General features: G+C 39.1%; 1 protein-coding gene across 27 annotated transcripts in view; it reads right to left on the bottom strand.

Moving 5' to 3' along the window:
• Window positions 1-19,098, bottom strand: part of NRXN3 (neurexin 3) — a 1,568,410-nt gene that overhangs the window by 1,092,465 nt on the left and 456,847 nt on the right. The gene's annotated exons all lie outside the window — the stretch shown is intronic.

The raw sequence follows: 19,098 nt of genomic DNA, 5'->3' as shown, positions 1-19,098 counted from the left end.
ATGTGATAACAACATTTTGTTACATTTCTTCATGATTAGATTCTTCAAGTGGTTTGTTTATGTAAATTTCTTCTCATCAACTATATGCATAGTTGCTGTAAATCCTTTGTGCAATAAACATACATAGTGGTTAAGATAGCATGCTGTTTGAGAGCAAAAAAAAAAAACTATCATATATGACTGTTAACAAAAATGCAAGACATTCGATGAATGACTTAAACTGAATTGACATTGGCTTATAGATAATTCTTTGGTGTCTTCAAGTTTCAAATCTACGAGGTTTGTGTCCCATTTGCTAATCATATAAAAACATTCCCAAAGTTTTACTGTTCTACAAAGGTGGCTTTTAAATTTTATTATAACAAATACACATATGTTTTCACTCTTATGTGGATCCTGAGAAACTTAACAGGAACCCATGGGGGAGGGGAAGGAAAAAAAAAAAAAAAGAGAGGTTAGAGTGGGAGAGAGCCAAAGCATAAGAGACTCTTAAAAAATTGAGAACTGAGGGCTGATGGGAGGTGGGAGGGAGGGGAGGGTGGGTGATGGGTATTGAAGAGGGCATCCTTTGGGATGAGCACTGGGTGTTGTATGGAAACCAATGTGACAATAAATTTCATATATTTAATAAATAAATAAATAAAACCTGAAAAAAAATAAAAACACCAAAAAAAAAAAAAACCCAAATACACAGTAAGCCCCTCAAGTCCACAGTTTCACTAAAATCTAATGATAGAACTAATCACTTGGGAGAAGGAGAATATAAACACAAAACATGAATTACTGAAAGATTAAAGAAAAGGCATTTTTAAAAAATGTACAGCAACCCCAAATAAGTCTACAAAACACTTTTTAGTAAGATTTCTTGTATGTACTTTAAAGAATATATAAGAAAAGGTTGGCATAATCCCCTGGGATGTTTTAACGTTTTTGTTTCTTATATATTTACCTTCTCCATTTCTACTGCCTTTGTCACCTCTAAATTTCACAATGATTTTGTCTCCCTGATGCAGAAGCAAAACAAAATTACCCATCACCTCTGCCTTCTCAGCTTCAATGGTGCTTCCAGGTCCTGACTTATTGTTCCCCTTTGGACTAGGACCTACTGACTATGCCACCCACCTGGAAGCTTTCTACTCTCTTGGCTTCTGTAATATCACTTTCTCTGGTTCTCGTACCACTTCTCTAACTTTTCCTTTTAAATCTCTCTTTTCATAAACATTGGTGACTTTCAGGATTCTTTTTTTTTTTTAATCCATTGCTCTATTTGATGTGACTTCTCATGGGAGATCATCAGCTGTAACTGACTGAACTATATTCCTTATATTCTGACTACAGTTACACTTCCAGCTATCTGAACTTGACCCTGATGTCCAGATAACACAAGTACCTCCAACACAACACATTCAAAAGTAAACAGCACTTTCTCTATTAAGCCTGCCTCTCTTCCAGTATCTGTATCTCTATATTCTATTAATATCACGCCAGCCAGAAACGTGTGTCCTCTCTCTGGCTTTACCTCTAATGTACAGTCAAGTCGATAAGTCTTACTGATGTTTTCCTTGCTGCTCTTCTCATTCCTAGTTTTACCCACCTACAAAATAAAGTCCTAGCCCTGATACATACATACACACATCTCCATACACACTTCTCTCACAGCACCCTAGCCATGCTGAGCTCTGTTTCTATGAAATGAGTTAGCACATGTGAAATACTCAGACAAGTTCTTGGTATACAGTAAGCACTCACTAAATTAGCTGCTATTCCTACTGCTACCACACCACCATTGTTCCTACTTTCCTTTATTCTATTAGTTCCCCACACTCACCATGCTGTTTCACAATTTTATGTCTTTGCTGATACTATTCCTTCTTCCTAGAATTTTTTTGGACGCCTAACTTTTCACTCTTAGGGGGAAAAAAGTTCTGTTGATGTTCTTTCTCCTTCAGGAAACCATCTTTAATATCTGCAGTCAGGCTAATTGCCCATATTGTAAGCTTCACCTTAAACCCACGAATATTTTGATCATATAGCTTATTACAATACATTATAATTATCTGGGGGCTTTTTGTCATTTCAACCAGAGCAGGGATCAGTAAACTATAGCCCTGGGGCAAAATCCAACCCACCTCCTGTTTATGCAATTAGTTTACTGCAACACAGACACAACCATTTGTTTAGACATGATCTACAGCTGCTTTCATGCTACAGAGTTTGGTAGTATGATAGAGACTCTATGGCCCACAAAACCATATATTTACTATCAATTTATTATTTACTATCTGGCCCAGAGCTTCTCAAATTTGGCACTATTGAAATCTGGGCTGGATAACCGTCATAGAGGGGCTATTCTATGCATTGTAGGATGTATGGCAACAGTCTCAGCTTCCACCCACCATATGCCTACTGGGGTAGCAGTCCTATCCCATCACCTCATTACCATTTTACTCACTTCATCCTCCCCCCTGTTGCAGTTTTAACAACCAAAAGTGTCTTTGGGCATTGCTAAATGTTCCCTCGGGTCAAAATGGTCCCTGTTTGAGAACCACTACCCTGGTCCCTTACAGAGAAAGCTGCCAACCCCTCACCTAGAAGATCTTCCAAAAGAAGGAACTGTGCCCAGTTCATTTTGTATTCCAAACACCACACCGAGAATATAACAGAAGCTCACTAAGTCAATCACTTAAAGGTAACTCGGGGATTGAGAGACATTCCACAGCAATTTAAAATTTATAAGAATTTTAGACCTGAAAGGGACACTGATGATCATCACACCAATATCCAGCGTTACAACTAGATTTCATTTCCTTCAGCATTTGAAACAACACCTATCAAAACTATTACGTTACAAATATCTATGAAGAAAAAGTACCCTAAGAAAGATACACTTCATCACAACTGCATTTGATTATGAGGAACTTAAAAACAGAAAATCACTGCATTCATATTTCATAGATGCACATACATTTCATTTACCCATGAGTGCGATTTTTTTTTTTTTTTTTTTTTTTTTACTGTCTGTAAAGAATAAATTGTTTTCATTTTGTAGGTGGGATCATTCCAACTGGGGTCAAACTATAGTATAGAGAAACATCAACTTCTTCATAGTTAATCAAGAAATTCACTCAAGGGGTATAAATTCCTTTCAACTCTCTTTAACAAACCTACAGTATACACAGCATTGTATACAGAAACCTCTCTGCCTCAAAGGAATTATCTGCCTGCCAGAAAAAACTAACAAATGAAAGCATAACATTTTAAGGACCAAATAAATAACAATAATAGCTAATATTTATTAACCATTCACCATGTACTGGTATTGTGTTATCTCATTTGATCCTCATAATAGTACCTACCTACCAGAGTTTTTAAGATACCCATTTTATAGCTGAAGAAACTCCGAGAAGCTAGCTAACTTGTCCAAGGGTGCACAGATAGTAAATGGCAAAACAAAGATTTAAACTTGGAACTCTGCCTCTGAAATCTCAGCTCGCACACATTATACCTTAAAAGCCTGCATGCAATTCAGAAATGAGAAAGACCACCGTTGACCAGGGTGATCAGTCAAGCAGGTAACAGTGAGATGAGTCCCAGAAGAAGGGCAAGAGTCAGAGAGCAAGAGAAAGGGTGAAATCCTTAGCCAGGACACCCAAATAAAGAAGTTTCAGAAGCGAGAACTCAAAACATATTTAAAAGATGGAGAAATAACCACTCTGGTTAAATATAGAGCGGAAGTATGGCAAAGCAGGGACAAAGCAGAAACCAAACTGCAGAAGGCCATGAGTGGGAGGCTGAGGAAGACCTGCTCTCAGGGGCACGAGGTGTTTCTGAACAACAGCACCAAGTGCAAGGTGGTGCAGAATGCCAAATTCAGAGAAGGACAGAGATAAGGCAGGTGGGAAGGCTCATTATCCATAGCCACACCTCCTTTCTTCTCATGTTCAAGCACCTTGCCTCACCTCTTCTCTTGGGAAGACGGAAGTCACCCCAGGTGAACTTTCTCACCATCCCTGTCTCAAACCTCAAAACCATTTTGTGTTTTGCCTCCTTTCCTAGCATCTCTGGGAAAACAACACTCTTTCTCTTTCTGAGTTTAAGGAGGTACAGGTCAAGGGGAAGGTTCTGTGTGAGGGTACAGTAGCACATGCTTGTATCCCACAAGGAAGGAACAGAGAGGCAAGGATCATAGGTGCAAAGAGGAGTGGAGGAAGTCAAGAGTGGACTCCAGGAGGTGACAGGAGGGGAGGAAATGCCAAGCACAGGTGAACAGCTGAGCTTACAAACATGGAGGGACCCTTTGTCCTCTGGCATAAAAGGAGAGACATAGTCAACCTGGATAGGAGATGAACAGGCAACGAAGACGTTAAGGGGGAGACAAGCTTGATACACTGGCATGTCAGTCACAGCTTGGACCTTGTTAGAAAAGCAGCATGCCTTATCACAGACATTTTGTTCCTCTTACCAAGCTCCCACTGAGCCACAGCCACAATGACCACAGTGGTCACCTGGCCATGTCTTTAACATGCCCAGCTTCCCCTTGCCTGGTGTCCGTCCCATCCCTGTGGCTTCCTCTGACTGGCCTCTCCTGGGTCTTTGTGTACTTGACTCTTTCCTCTCAGGTCTCAAAGCTTAATTGTCACCTCCTCCAAGAGTCCATTCCTGACCACTCAGTCTGATGACAGAGACCCAACTTCCTTGCCACCTACTCTCTCATTATTCTCTTTTATTTCCTTTATACCACTTATCATGATCTTAAATAATCTTAATGAGTTATTTATGCATTTATTCTTAAGTTTCTTCCAACATGAATTCCAGAGGCTTCTTATATATGGTCTCATTCACCACATACTCCAACATTTAGAACAGATATTATAGAGCAAGTACTCGTGAATATCTACTGCACTTGTGAATAAATGAATGAGTGACACGCTGTTGAGAAAATGGATACACACAGAAAGTGGAAATTTAGAGCAATAATTCTATTGCTGATGTTCACAAATATTTACTAACTTGAAGAATATGTTCCATATACTTATTGCCAGGACCTATGTTTAACTCTAAAGTGAGTATTCAATTTATGTAAATCCTAATCTCTGCCTTCTGGAAGCCCCATCTACTATGGAAACATATGAACACAGATCATTAAAATACAATAAGGAATAAAATACCAATTATAATGCAGTGGAGTTAAGAACTAAGAGCTGTAACAGCATACAGCACAGTGATCCTCACTTAAGCCAGGTAAACCAGGAAAAGAATTCTACTAAAGTGTTGAGGATAGGTATGCCCCTCCAGAGTTAGGCATGCAACTCCAAAGGGCAAAGGAGTAGCCATGAGGTAGAGAAGATGGGGCAGATCTGCAACTCTCCCTAGCAGTTATTCACTTAAAGTAAGGAATGTGCTAAGGTGTAAATTCAACAGGAGACAGGATCATGGAAAAGATGTTCAACATGTCACTAGTTGAGGGAATAGAAAACAGGTGGCAAGAGATCAAAGATAACTAGAAGAGAAGGATTCCTTACAGGGCTAATCTCAAAAGAGCCAAAAGAGAACAGTAGTTACACTCAGAGAGGAGGAAGAGAGCTCATCCTGTAAGACAGGAGAAAAGAAGGTAGCAGTAAGTTTCTTTGAAGGTAAATCTGAAAGTGGAGGAAGAGAAGTTTAGCAAGCATTGCCTAGTTTCTATTTTCTCCATGAAATATGAGATAGACCATACTGGCTGGTAAGAAAGAGGCTGAGGGAGAGGAAAAAAGGAGAATTTTATTGGTCGGTAATTGATGTGCAATGCTACAGCCCTATGCTATGTTTTTACTGATTTGTGAAGTAAAAAATGTGTCCTTATATCTCTCTTGAAATCTATGCAGAAACTAGTTATGACACTGTCCACATGGGGGACAGAACACAAGGTTACAAAAGCACATACCACTAATGAAATAGTCATTTCTGCACTTGCAAAGCAATTAAAAAGAAACATTAGTTAATTAATTAGCTCAATGATTACTTTATCCCTGTAGGTATATGTGTACAAGAACTGCCTTTTTTTTTTTTTTTTTTTTTTTTTTTTTTTTTTTTTTTTTTTTTTGGTCTCCTTTGAGGCATTTGAAGACACAAGAGATTTTGTCTCAGCGGGAATGTTGTGGTAGATTACATTTGCTGTAAATAAGTGACATTTTTAGAAAGCAATGAGTTCCACTGAATTTATCCTGAAAAGAAAAAAAACTGCAAAGCTAAATAAGAAACTCTCAGAATCAGATTGAAAATTCATAATAAGCCTAAAAAGTAGCTGCTCTTCATTCTGGCTTTCTGAGGGCATTGGAGACAAATAGCTCCAACTTCATAGAAAATACTGGGCTGGAACAAAGGAAACATGTGCCACACATCTCAAAACAAAGGTATTCAACTGCCTGGCATTCACACCAAGAGGAGCTCCTTTCCACTCAAGTCCCATAATGAAAATCATTCCTCCATTAACAGGTTGAGCAGTATCAATTTGCCCAGCCAAAGTGGGAAATCAGGCAAAAACCACCTTCTCAGAATATTCAAGGGCAAGGTGAAAGAGACAGGTAATTGTATCTAGTCTCCCAGCAGGACATTTTTTTTTGTCTGATTAAATGCCCTGTCCTTTTAAGTAGAGCTTCTAAAAGGTAGTGAGAGACCATTCCCTCAACTGGGTTTAACCACAGAATCCCAACCTTTTCGTGAAGAACTTATTTCCCGTTCTTCACCGGGTCTTAGGACTGAGTTGGCAGAGGTGGCACAGCAGGAGTCAAAATGGCAGCAATGTTTCCATCTCAATTCCCATCCTTGCTAACTATGTGACCCTGGACAAGAGTCTCATCTCTTTAAATTCAAATGAGTAACGATAACAGGATCTACCTCATCGGTTTGTTGTGAGAATTAAATTAGGAAATATGTATGAAACACTTAACCATGTAGGCATACACTTCACATGCATTTACCTTGTTAAGTGCTCAATACATGTTAGTCTTTACAGTTGCTACTATGATTTTAGTTGCTGTGGTTATAATGGTTTTAGAGATGGGGCCAGTAGAGGTCTGAGAAAAGAAGAATAATTATAAGTGACTATGGCAGTGGCTGGGAACCTCAAATCCTACCACAAGGGCAACCCTATGAGTCTTGGTGAGACATGTTTAAGTCAACTGATTTGGAGATTAATCAGGAAAGTCTTTGGCAAAATAAATCTGGTCTAATTAATCAGTCTCATTCTTTCTTTTCAGAAGCCTTATTCATCATAGAGCTTAGGATCGTACATTTGGAAGGAAACTAGAAAATCAACACTGTCTACTCATTTGATGCTATAATCTCTTCTACAACCTCATCAAGGTGGTTGCCCAGACTCTACTTGGAGGCCTTAAGTGTGATAAAGAATGCATGGCTTTAAAGGCAGCTTTAAACAGCTCTTACTGAAACGTCTTCTTTGTATTAAGTAATCAGCTTCCACTTGTTTGCCTTAGCTCTTCTTCCTGAGGATATATCAATCACATTTAATCCTACTTCCATAGGATGATAGGCCTTCATGTATGAAGATAACAATCCTTCACATATGAAGCCAATGCCTGGGCTCAGGCATCTTTTCTTCTTCAGGTTAAATACCCCTGGATCAGTCAACTCTTTTTATGTCAGACTCTTGAATCCTTCATCTTTCTCATAACTCAACTCTAAACATGCCCTAATCTAACAATTAGCTAATCTTTTAAAAGCTTAATATCCAGAATTGAATAGAAATACTTTCAGTAATAACATTAGCACACAGTGATAATATTCATGATGATAAAAACAATTCACCAAATTGCCAAAGTATTAGAATAAATGAATTCAGTAAAGTTGTAGGACATAAAATTAATATACAGAAATCTGCTGCCTTTCTATACACTAATAACAAAGTAGCAGAAAGAGAAATTAAGATAACAATCTCATTTACAATTGCACCAAAAAGAATAAAATACCTAGGAATAAATTTAACCAAAGAGGTGAAAGACCCATACTCTGAAAACTATCACACACTGATGAAAGACAATGAAGATTATACGAACAAATGGAAAGATATACCATGCTCATGGATTGGAAAAATTAATATTGTTAAAATGTCCATACTACCCAAAGCAATACCCAGATTCAATGCAACCCCTATATAGTATTTTTCATAGGACTAAAACAAATAAAGCTATAATTTGTGTAAAACCACAAAAGACCCTGAATACTCAAAGCAATCTTGAGAAAGAAGAACAAAGCTGGAGGTTTCACAATCCCAGATTTTAAGGTATACTACATAGCTATAGTAATCAAAACAGTATTGTTTTGACACATAGATCAACAGAACAAAGAGCAGAAAAAATTCACACCTATACAGTTAATTAATCCACAACAAAGGAAGACTATACAATGGATAAAAGACATTGTGTTCAATAAAATAGTGCTGGGAAAACTGAAAAGCTATAGGCAAAAGAATGAAACTGGGCTACTTTCTTCCACCACATACAAAAATAAACTCAAAATGGATTAAAGACCAAAATGTGAGACCTAAAGCCATAAAACTGCTAGAAGGAAACACAGGAAGTTATCTCTTAGACATCACCCTTAGTATCATTTTTCTAGAAACATCTACCCAGACAAGGGAAACAAAAGCAAAAATAAACTATTGGGACCACACCAAAATAAAAAGCTTTCACACAGTGAATGAAACCATCAACGAAATGAAAAGGCAACCAACTGAATGGGAGAAGATATTTGCAAACATTATATATGATAAGGGATTAATATAAAGAATATACAGAGAATATAAACAACTCAAGACAAAAACAAACAAACAAAAAATATCCAATTAAAAAATGGGCAGAGAGGGCACCTGGGTGGCTCAGTCGGTTACCATACACCTGTCAGAATAGCCAGTATCAAAACAATAAGGAATAGCAAGTGTTAGTGAGGATGTGAAGGAAAAGGAATCCTTGTGGACTGCTGGTGAGGATGTAAACTGATGCAGCTACTGTGGCAAAAGTATGAAGCATGAAAGTTCCTCAAAAAGTGAAAAAAACAAATACCATTCATTCAGTAATTCTACTACCAGGTATTTGCTCAAAGAAAACAAAAACACGAATTCAAAAAACTACATGCACTCCTATGTTTATTGTAGCATTATTTACAATAGCCAAGATATGGAAGCAACCTAAGTATCCATCTATGGATAAATGGATAAAGAAGATGTGGTATATATTTGCAATGGAATATTACTCAGCCATAAAAAGAAAGAGATCATGCAACATGTTGCAACAACATGGATGGACCTAGAAGGTATTATGCTAATTGCAATAAGTCAGAGAAAGACAAATACCATATTATTTTACTTATATGTGGAACCTAAAAAAATAATAATTAAAACACTGAAACAGACCCATAAATACAGAGAACCAACTGGTAGCTGCTAAAGGGCACAAGGATGAGCAAAACAGGTGAAGGGGCATAGGGAGTAAAGGCTTCCAGTTACAGAATGAATAAGTCACAGGGATGAAAGGTGCATTATAAAGAATACAGTCAACAGTGCTGTAATAGCATTACAGATGGTGACAGATGGTAGCTACATTTGTGGTAAGCATAGCATAACATACAGAGTTATCAAATCACTGTGTAATACATGTGAAACTAATAAAACTATAGTTGTGTGTCAACTATACTTCAAGAAATCTACCAAAAGTTTTCTATTAAGCATTGTTTTATGGGTTTTACATTTATTATCTCAGTTAATACTGAGTTATAATACTCAGTTAATACTCACCCTATGAAGTAGGTATAATTATTCTGCTCATAACAAATCAGCAAAGTGAGGCACAGAGAGGGTTAAGTAACTTGCCCAGCACTCCAAAGCTAGTGTGAGTAGAGCTGGGCTTTGAAACCAAGAACTCTAGTTCCAGAGCCTTCTCTCTTCATCAATAAATTACACTATAAAACTGTTACCTCCTTTGTTTTATAGATCACACCTCTATTAATTCACCCTCAAATCATGCAGGCACATATTTTCTATCATTCTCAGCTCCCTGCCATTAAAATAGTTGATGAGCATGCTCTCTTACCTTCCCTCAAGCCCCTAACACAAACATTAAGTAGGAAAAAGCATTGTCACATCCACCTGAAACTTCCATATAGGTCAAAACAGATCCTTCATCAAGACTCACTGGCATGTTTCAGGGTGCCTGCATGACTCAGTCCATTAAGCGTCTGACTTCGTTTCAGCTCAGGTCATGATCTCATGATTTGTGAGTTTGAGTCCCATGTAGGACTCCGCACTGGCAGCAAAGAGCCTGCTTGGGATCCTCTCCCAACTTCTTTCTCTGCCCCTCCTCTGCTCACTCTAAGTAAATCAATAAACCTTAAAAAAAAAAAAGACTCATTTGTATGTTTCAATAGTTACTCCTTTCATGAATAGCTGTTACATCCAATTCCTTTTTCCCCATCTTGTTGACAAGGATATCACAAAATGCACTGCCAAATACTTTGCTGATACTTAGTTATGCTTTCCTGACTTATAAGTATGGTAACAATATGGAATAGAAACGTGAGTTTGGTTCATGTAATATGGCTTATTTTTAGTGTCTTTGGTGAATAATTGTGTAATTCTTCTGATCACATTTTTCTCTCTTCTACGGGCTCATACCTTCTGTTAATAAGGCACTCCAAAATCTTTCCCGGATTCCAATGAAGCTCATAGGCCCATAGCTTGCATTATCCATACTTTCTTCCATCTTTAGTCTGTAGGACCCTCCCCCATTCTCTACTATTTCTCAAAACCACCAACTGGATTTCAAAAATCTTATTTACAAACTCTCTCCATATCCTGGGATATCATTCATCCAAGTCAAGAAACCTGAATTAATGCAGAGCTATTAGGTGATTTTAACAGCCTCTGATATTAAATTTTCTTTCTTTGTCTATCTTTTCCTGTCCAAAGAGCTATTTTCTTATCAGAGAAGACAGGGGTGAAACAGGAGTATGAGGAATTCTTTCACATCACTTAGGACTCTATGTCGCGAACGACAGAAAATCCAGCTCCTGCTGCTTTAGACAAAAGGAAGAATTACTCAGTCTTAGCTGGAAATCAGGGGTACTCTAGTTTAAAGAATGTTTGATCCAGGGCCTTAAAAATGTCACTAGGTTCTAGCTTCTCCCCACCGTTTTTGCCTCTGTTTTTCTCCATTCTAGCTTCATTTTTGGTCTCTATGTGTTGGCAAGATGGTAGCCAGAAGCTCAATTTTATATCATCCCAAGTTCTAACCCTAAGGAAGGAGAACTACCTCCCCACAACATATAAACTAGAGTCCTAAGCTTTTATGTTACTGATCCAAATTGGGTTAGGTACCCACCTATGAACAAAATAACTCTGGCCAGGGGAACGGCCTAGTTCTAACTGACTTACAGCTCACATGCTCACCAAGGTAGCCAGGAGTGGAGTCAGTGCCACTGAACCACTGGATTGAAAATGAGGCTCCTAGGTGGCTCAGTTAAGTGCCCAACTCTTGATTTTGGCTCAGGTCATGACCTCACAGTTCATGAGATCAAGCCCTGCATCAGGCTCTGTGCTAACAATGAAGATCCTGCTTGGGATTCTCTCTCCCTCTCTCCCTCCCTCTCTCTCTCCCTCCCTCTCTCCCTCCCTCTCTCCCTCCCTCTCTCCCTCTCTCTCTCCCTCTCTCCTTCCCTCTCCCTCCCTCCCTCCCTCTCTTCCTCCCTCTCTCTCTCCCTCCCTCCCTCCCTCTCTCCCTCCCTCCCTCTCTCTCTCTCTCTCTCTCCCTCTCCCTCTCCCTCTCAAAATAAATACACTTCTTAAATTTTTTTTTTAAAAAAGAAAATGAAGGGGAATAAGAACCTTCATTCAAAATAATAAGAAATAGATATCAGGTCTCTAAAAAAAATGTTCACCATATCTATTTCTCCATTGACAGCCCATCAACTATAGGCAAAGCATACTTTAGTATTTTTATTGTGGCATTAATCGAAAATCTCTGTTTGTGACAGCACTGCAATACTAAATATCCTTGAACCTTCAGCCCTCCTGATACTATCCCTTAGGTACATACAACTTTCTTACAGCCATGCTGGGCTAGGTGCTTACACCCTACCCCCCTCTGTGAAATGCACCTCACATTCATCGAAATTCCCAGCAGCTCAGGGTTCTTATTCTTCATTCTCCATGACAGAGTGCAGGTCTCTCCTACCTATTTCAGTTCCTTATAATCTAGGAGGTAATCTCTTTTCCAGAAGATCCAATTTATTCTCTTCACAAAAACTTCATTCTTAAGCTGACGCATATGGCATTACCAATATTTGATTTTTTTAACCCACAAAAATGCCAGTTTTTTCTGTGCTCAACCCAATAGGCAGCTCCTGAGACACAGTTTCTCTCTTTTCTTCTTCTGCCACATTTTCCACTTCCTAGTCTCTGATTCACATTTCAACTTCTACTTTGTTGGAACCTTATCCCTCTTGGTCTCCTGTTTGTATTGGTTCTTCCACTCTATCAATGCGTGTTTTCCTCCAAGCCCACACAATGCTCCTCTGCATATCTTCCTAAGAGTAGAAAAATAAATTCTACCTTGCTACCCAAAATTCAATAATCAAGCACTGGTACTTCTGCATTAGAAGTTCTCCATAGTAGTGTGCAGTGTATGTGGCTTAGCAGTGATCACTACCCTCATTTTACAGATCAAGACACAGATGCCCAAATGGACTGTATGATTTTCTAATTAGCATCAGAACTGGATCTGGAGGCCAGGTTCCAATTCAGCTGTTCTTTTTCTTAAACTGCACTGTACTCTCCTAACTTCTGCAGTTTTCAAACCACAGAAGCAGCAAAGGGGAAGATGTGGTTCCTTGACCAGATCTAATCAGTTTGGTTGCATTTAATAACATAAATAATAACATGAGCATCTGCACAGTGCTTTACAGTTTATAAAGCACCTCCGTTCTCTTAATCCCATTTGCTCTGACATAAAAATGCCTGAATTAGGTACTATTTTCTGATGCAAAGATGGAGGCTAAGAGCATTTAACTGATTTGTTATTAGTCTTGCAGCTGGTAATGAATGAGTCTAGACAAGATTCAAACTTTGGACTCGTGCTTTTAAAGACAACTCTCTTCTCATCTTCCATGCTGATTCAAAAACCCTCACTTGGTCTTTGCTCACCCTGGGGCCACAAAGTATTCTCAATGCTAGGAAAAGGGGATTTTTAGTCTCAATGCTATGACCTAATTTACCTGATTACGAACAGAACCATTTATTACAGACTGAGAAATAAGGAAGGAAACCAGAATAAGAGCTAAAGAAGCACAGAGGTAGGGAAAATTAAAACAGGGAGGAAAAAGGAAAAAAAAAAGTATAGTGAGCAAAGAAGTAGGGGGCAACACAAAGGAAAAACCAAAAAAGAAATTGTGATAGCATAAGAGCAGCAAAAGACAGTGAGATGGGGTAAAATGAGTATATTAAAAAAAAAAAAAAGGCAACAACAAACACATTATCCCAAAGCCCGCAGGTGCCAGCAATTCAAACAAACGTATAGCAATTAACAGAATTAACACAGCCTTAAATAGCTTGGCTCACCAGATGTGGACTCCTATCAGGGTTCTATAAAATGTAAAGTTATTACAGATTAAACCATTAATCATCTGTTCAGAGACTATCTCTGGCTGAAAAATCCCATTCGGTTTTAAATGGCTAATAATCACAAAGGGATGTGGAATGTAATGTGCACAGTGATGTTCTACCCCAATCCTTTTTCCTTTAAATATGTGTTCCACACTCCCGCTTCTCCTGCTTCTCCCTCCTCCCCATTAGAGGCACCATGAGAAAAGAGAGTTTAGAGAGACCAGGCTGTCCCAGAGGCCTCAGTAGCACTCAGCTTCTCCCTGGGCAAATGGAGATACAAATGGAGAACCAACATACTGGGGGAGAAGTAACAGACAGAGAAGATAGGAGGATGGTGTGCAAAGAATCAATTCAAACAACAGGGAAGATCCTGGCACACAAGAGGGTACTTTAAGGGGCTTGAGGAAGCTCTCTCTCCCTGGTCCTGGTCAACCTGATAGAAACACTATCAGGCACCTCAGTCTGGACGGGGCTTTCCTCTACTACTTTGTGCTTCATCCAATAATAATAGCTCAGCAAGGCCAAGGACAAAGGAAAGGAGAAATGTACATCCTGACAGGGAGGGTCACTGGAAACTGAAACAGTAGTCAGAAAGAAGTGCTTTTCTATAGAAATTTTAAGATACTGAGAGCCACTCTCCTGGTACTTTCCAATGCCACAGTCAATGGATCAAGCTTTCCAAACCTACCATTTAACTTTCTAGGACAAAAAACATACAGTTAGAAGTAGTAGATGGACTAACTTCGGTTCTCAAGTAATTTTGTTGTTTATTTATTTTGAGAGAGAGAGAGAGAGAGAGAGAGAGAGAGAGAGAGAGACAGACAATGCGCATGAGAGGGGAAGGGGCAGAGAGAGCAGGAGAGAGAAAATCCCAAGCAGACTCGATGTGGTCAGCACAGAGCCTGATGGGGGGTTCAGTCTCATGAGCTGTGAGATCATGACCTGAGCAGAAATCAAGGGCCAGACACTCAATCGATTAAGCCAGATGACACCCGCAAGAAATCTGAAGCCTGATGAACAAGATGCCAATATGACTGTATCATTCTACTACTTAAGGCCTCCATAGCTCCCTATTACCTAGAAAACAAAGTCCAAGGGTAGAATATAAGATAAAGTTCTCTATGATCTGGCTCCTACCTAACTTTGCAGCTACATGTGCAAAACTCCTCATCTTATATTTTGTGTCCTGAAGTTAGCAAATTGTGAGTTCCTCACCAAGACACTATGGTGTATCCTGTCCCCGCACCTGTGCTCATGCTGCTCCATTGTCTGGAACACTGCTCCCTCCATTCTACCATGTTCACTTCCATTTGTCTTCTAGACTTACCTGGGTGTTAGCTCCTCCACAGATCTTTCCTGAACCCCAGAATATGCTAAGTCCTTCTCCTCAACAGACTCACTGCATTTGTGAGTGCCTCTTTTTGCTATCTTTTATCGAAACTATATTCATGTATTTTTCTCCCCCACTAACCGTGTGGTCCTCTAAGATGGGAACTGTGCCTGACTCATCTTTGGATCTTACTTATTAGCACAGTCCCTGGCATCCTGTAGGTTCCCAGTATACATCTGTTGATCCAAATCCCACCCGATTTTAGAGGTCCTTGAGGTTAGCTCATTCATTTGTTTATTCCAGACATACTTATTGAATGCTTCTTTCTTTATTTTTATCTTTCATGCCAGAAACTCTGCTAGGTTCTGGGAAGACACCTGTGAACAGACGAGGCCTTTGTCATCACAGAGTTACACAAATTTTAATAAATGGAGATTGACAGTTGTCACGTAAGTGACTGAAGGCAACAAACAAGGTGATGACTGAGGGCGGGTGGGACGGGTTTCCCCACTTCAGAACAGATGAAAGGACTTTAGTGGGGCAAACCTCAGAATAAAGTTAGTTTTCCTCCTGAATGTGATTTTCTAATATGGGAGATATAGAAATATACACACGCTAATGTATACAAGTGCATGGTTACATTTGTATTCATAAACTATTTGTAACAGGTATTACATAATCCTTAATTATTACATATAGTACATATATGTATGTAATATACTATATATATTATATACTAATATATTACATATAGTAAAATATATGCCTGTATGGTTTTACTCTTATGTATTTTATTTCATTTGTTGAGTGAAACACAACAAAGGTCCTATTATATCCATATTAGGGGTTAAGAAACAGAATCAAGTAAGATCAGTGACTTATTCCAGGCCATAGAGCCAGTGACAAAGCTGGTATTCTCAATCCACTTCTCTTAGCCTTGCTGAGCCTTTATATATAATACTTATCTCACACCAGATAACTGGAAAGTTCCTGAAAGATTCAACTACTGCCATGTCAAGATGTTCCTTACCGATCCCAGAAGAATCACATGGTTAATAGTGCCTAAGAGCATTTATCTAAAATATTAATTTTACAAACATGTTTATTTAAAGGATTTATTTAAACGTTACTAACTTGCAAACACGTGATTTCACTCAGCACATGTTTACTGAGAGCTCAGCAGGCACTAAGAACCATTCTGGGAACTGGAAACCTGCAAGACCAAAAAATAAGACACACATGTTAAAACATAAAAACACGACCAGGAACAAGATGCTGAGTTGGTAATGTTTAAGTGTACACAAATATTGTAGGGATAACCAAGATTTGTGGAGAACCACAATAGTCTGAGGACAACTTGGATATAGTCTATGGTGGCTTTTACAGCAATATCAAGCTAGGAAGTGTGCACCCAGGTGAAATCCACAGTCATTTTTCTCAGTAGTGGAGCCAGAACTTAACTTTCAAGGGTGAAGTAACTGTAGTTCAAAGGTAACACCTTATTCTGTGCCACACACAAAGTATCTGGAACAGAAACTCCGAAGTCCTTTAACCATGCCCCCACATTTTGAAGAAAATGATATATAAAAGCACCCATCTCAGTGTAAGGGAACACAGAGCCATTAATGGCAAATGGAAGACAGAAAAAGGAATAAAGAGATAGGAAAAAGGGGCTGGACACTGTTCTACTAAGGATACATAATTAAAGTCAGTATGTGGGATTTATCACAGAAAGAAATACCAACATAGCTAGAAGCTTCTGTTCTTTACTAAATTGTCAAATACCAACAAAAGTAGAAGAATTTCCCAGAACTTCCCTACAAAAAAGTTAACTGCAATGATTAACTGGAAAGACAGACTATGCCAGGACTATATTAGACCCAAAGTTATCTGTTTAAAACACTTGGACGAGGCATGCTTGGGTGGCTCTGTCAGCTGAGCATCTGACTCTTGATTTCAGCTCAGGTCATGATCCCAGAGTTGTGGGATTGAGCCCTGCCTTGGTCTCTGTGTTGAGTGTGGAGCCTGCTTAAGATTCTCTCTCTCTCTCTCTCTCTCTCTCTCTCTCCCTCCCTCCCTCCCTCCCTCCCTCTGCCCCTCTCCCCTGCTTGCACTCTCTCTCCCTCTCAAATAAAATTTTAAAAAACACTCAGATGAATGAGAAAGCTTCCCAAGTCCCTTAGACATACTACAATACTGTGTATGTAATGAAGAGATGTTGGTAAAAGTTAATGAAGTTCTAAATTTTATATACCATTTACCCCAGTGTGGGTTGGACTTTCTTTTTTCTGACTTGATCTGGATTTCAGTGCAGACTTATGCTGCTAGCTATGTATATATTTTTACTACCAATTACTGCTATTTCTGTTATTGACACTGTTTTTCAGAACTGTCTTTAATTTTTAAACTATTAAGGGACACTTTGCACAGACTTTTGAAGCTTTCTGCTCTCTATCTGGGCAGCATGTGTGCATGTGTGCACATGAAGATTTTATTTGCTTAAGGTTTCACATAGATGAAGTCATCAGAGATAGCTTTATGTTTTTATGAGGCTTGTTTCAAAATGTTCAGGAGCATCATTCCTGATTGATAATTGCAGACGGGAAACTGCTCCTTTGTCTCAAAATAAATAATTGAGAGATGGTTCAATATCATTGTGTGCAAGGGAAAATGAGTTCTAGAGGCCACCCCTAAATCCTATCCAGGAGAAACTCCACACTTAGGGCTGTTTCACTACAAAAATGAATGAGCTCCCCACAGCAATCAATGCCTCATTCATTCCTGAGCCACGTACATGGTAGCAGAACGTTCCTATCTATCTTTGACGAGAGTGCAATTCCAATGTGTGTGATTTAACAGTGTTTAAGAGCCTTTCAGGGTTCATTAGACGCTGAGTAATGTATACCTTTATTCTATCCACACGGGAGTAACTGCTAGGGAAGAAGTGTCTATGTCCACTGCAATCCCATCAGGAATGACTACTGGTGTCCCTATAGCCAGCAAAAGCCTAGATAACATCCAGCAGAAGGAGGAAAACACTTTGTGGGTTCTCTTCTGTAACCTGTCCTTCAGACCAAGTACAATACAGAGCCGTAACTGGATTTTTCCCTCCTTTGTCATGTCTCTCCTTCCTACCCTTTTCTCTCAATTCACACGTTTACTGCACCAAAGCCCAGCTCAAACAGCAATTCTTCTCTGAAACAGACTTCCACCTAAAATGTATGTTTCCTCTACTCAATTAGAACATCAAGTGTGGCACTGAATACACAGTGTCCTGAGTTCACTTACAGATCTCCTCTCCCTTCCTAGATTATGAAGCCTTCAAGCATGGAAACCGCGACTTGTAAAGAGCCACTTAAGTCAGTTACAATATAAAAAAGGTACCGAATTTTTTATCCACTCAGTAAATAGTTACTATGCAGCTACAGTACTCCAGCACAGTGGACACGGCTCCTTCCTCCACATGGCTCACAGCTGAGTGGCATGACTGAAGGAATTTGCAATGCCATCTCATCTATAACCGACGCTCAACAAATTTCAAATAACCATAACAAGAAGAAAACACGTGCCCTGAGAGGAGTCCCATAACAGGTCACAAGGGATCTTTATCTACAAGAAAGAACACTGTTAGCTTCTCGAGGAATTTCCCCAGGGAAGTGGTATAGCTATCTCAGGCAATCAGGCTTAGCTTAGATTAAACAAAAATGTGCAGTGAACTGCTCTGATGACACAGTGTTCTGAAAGAACTCTACCAAATCAAGTCTGATTCTTTTTGCCTCAACAATTGACCTTAGAGATTGAACTTACACTTGACTGAAGCTCCTCTGCTCTCAGACAGAGGTCTCAACACATCAGCTACAATAGTAATAAATGAGTAATGGCAAAGCCCCACTGCTTTCTCACAGCTGCTAGCTTTCAGGGGGGGGAAAAAAAGAAAAAAGAGGAGGAAAAACCAGTCTTCCGAGCCTTAATGTTACATTCTGAAAATTTTCCTTCATCTCAGATAATGAGACTCTTGGGAACACCAAGCTTGACAAAGGTAAAATAATACATATGTTATGTTTTAGACAAGACCCACAACCACAAATGGAGCCACTTGGAGCTACAGCTTGGCTTC

Source organism: Prionailurus bengalensis, chromosome B3 (assembly GCF_016509475.1).
Source record: "Prionailurus bengalensis isolate Pbe53 chromosome B3, Fcat_Pben_1.1_paternal_pri, whole genome shotgun sequence".
NCBI classification, from domain to species: Eukaryota; Metazoa; Chordata; class Mammalia; order Carnivora; family Felidae; genus Prionailurus; species Prionailurus bengalensis.
Note: the sequence above shows the minus strand (reverse complement) of the source record. Positions and strands in the feature narration are given on the sequence as shown.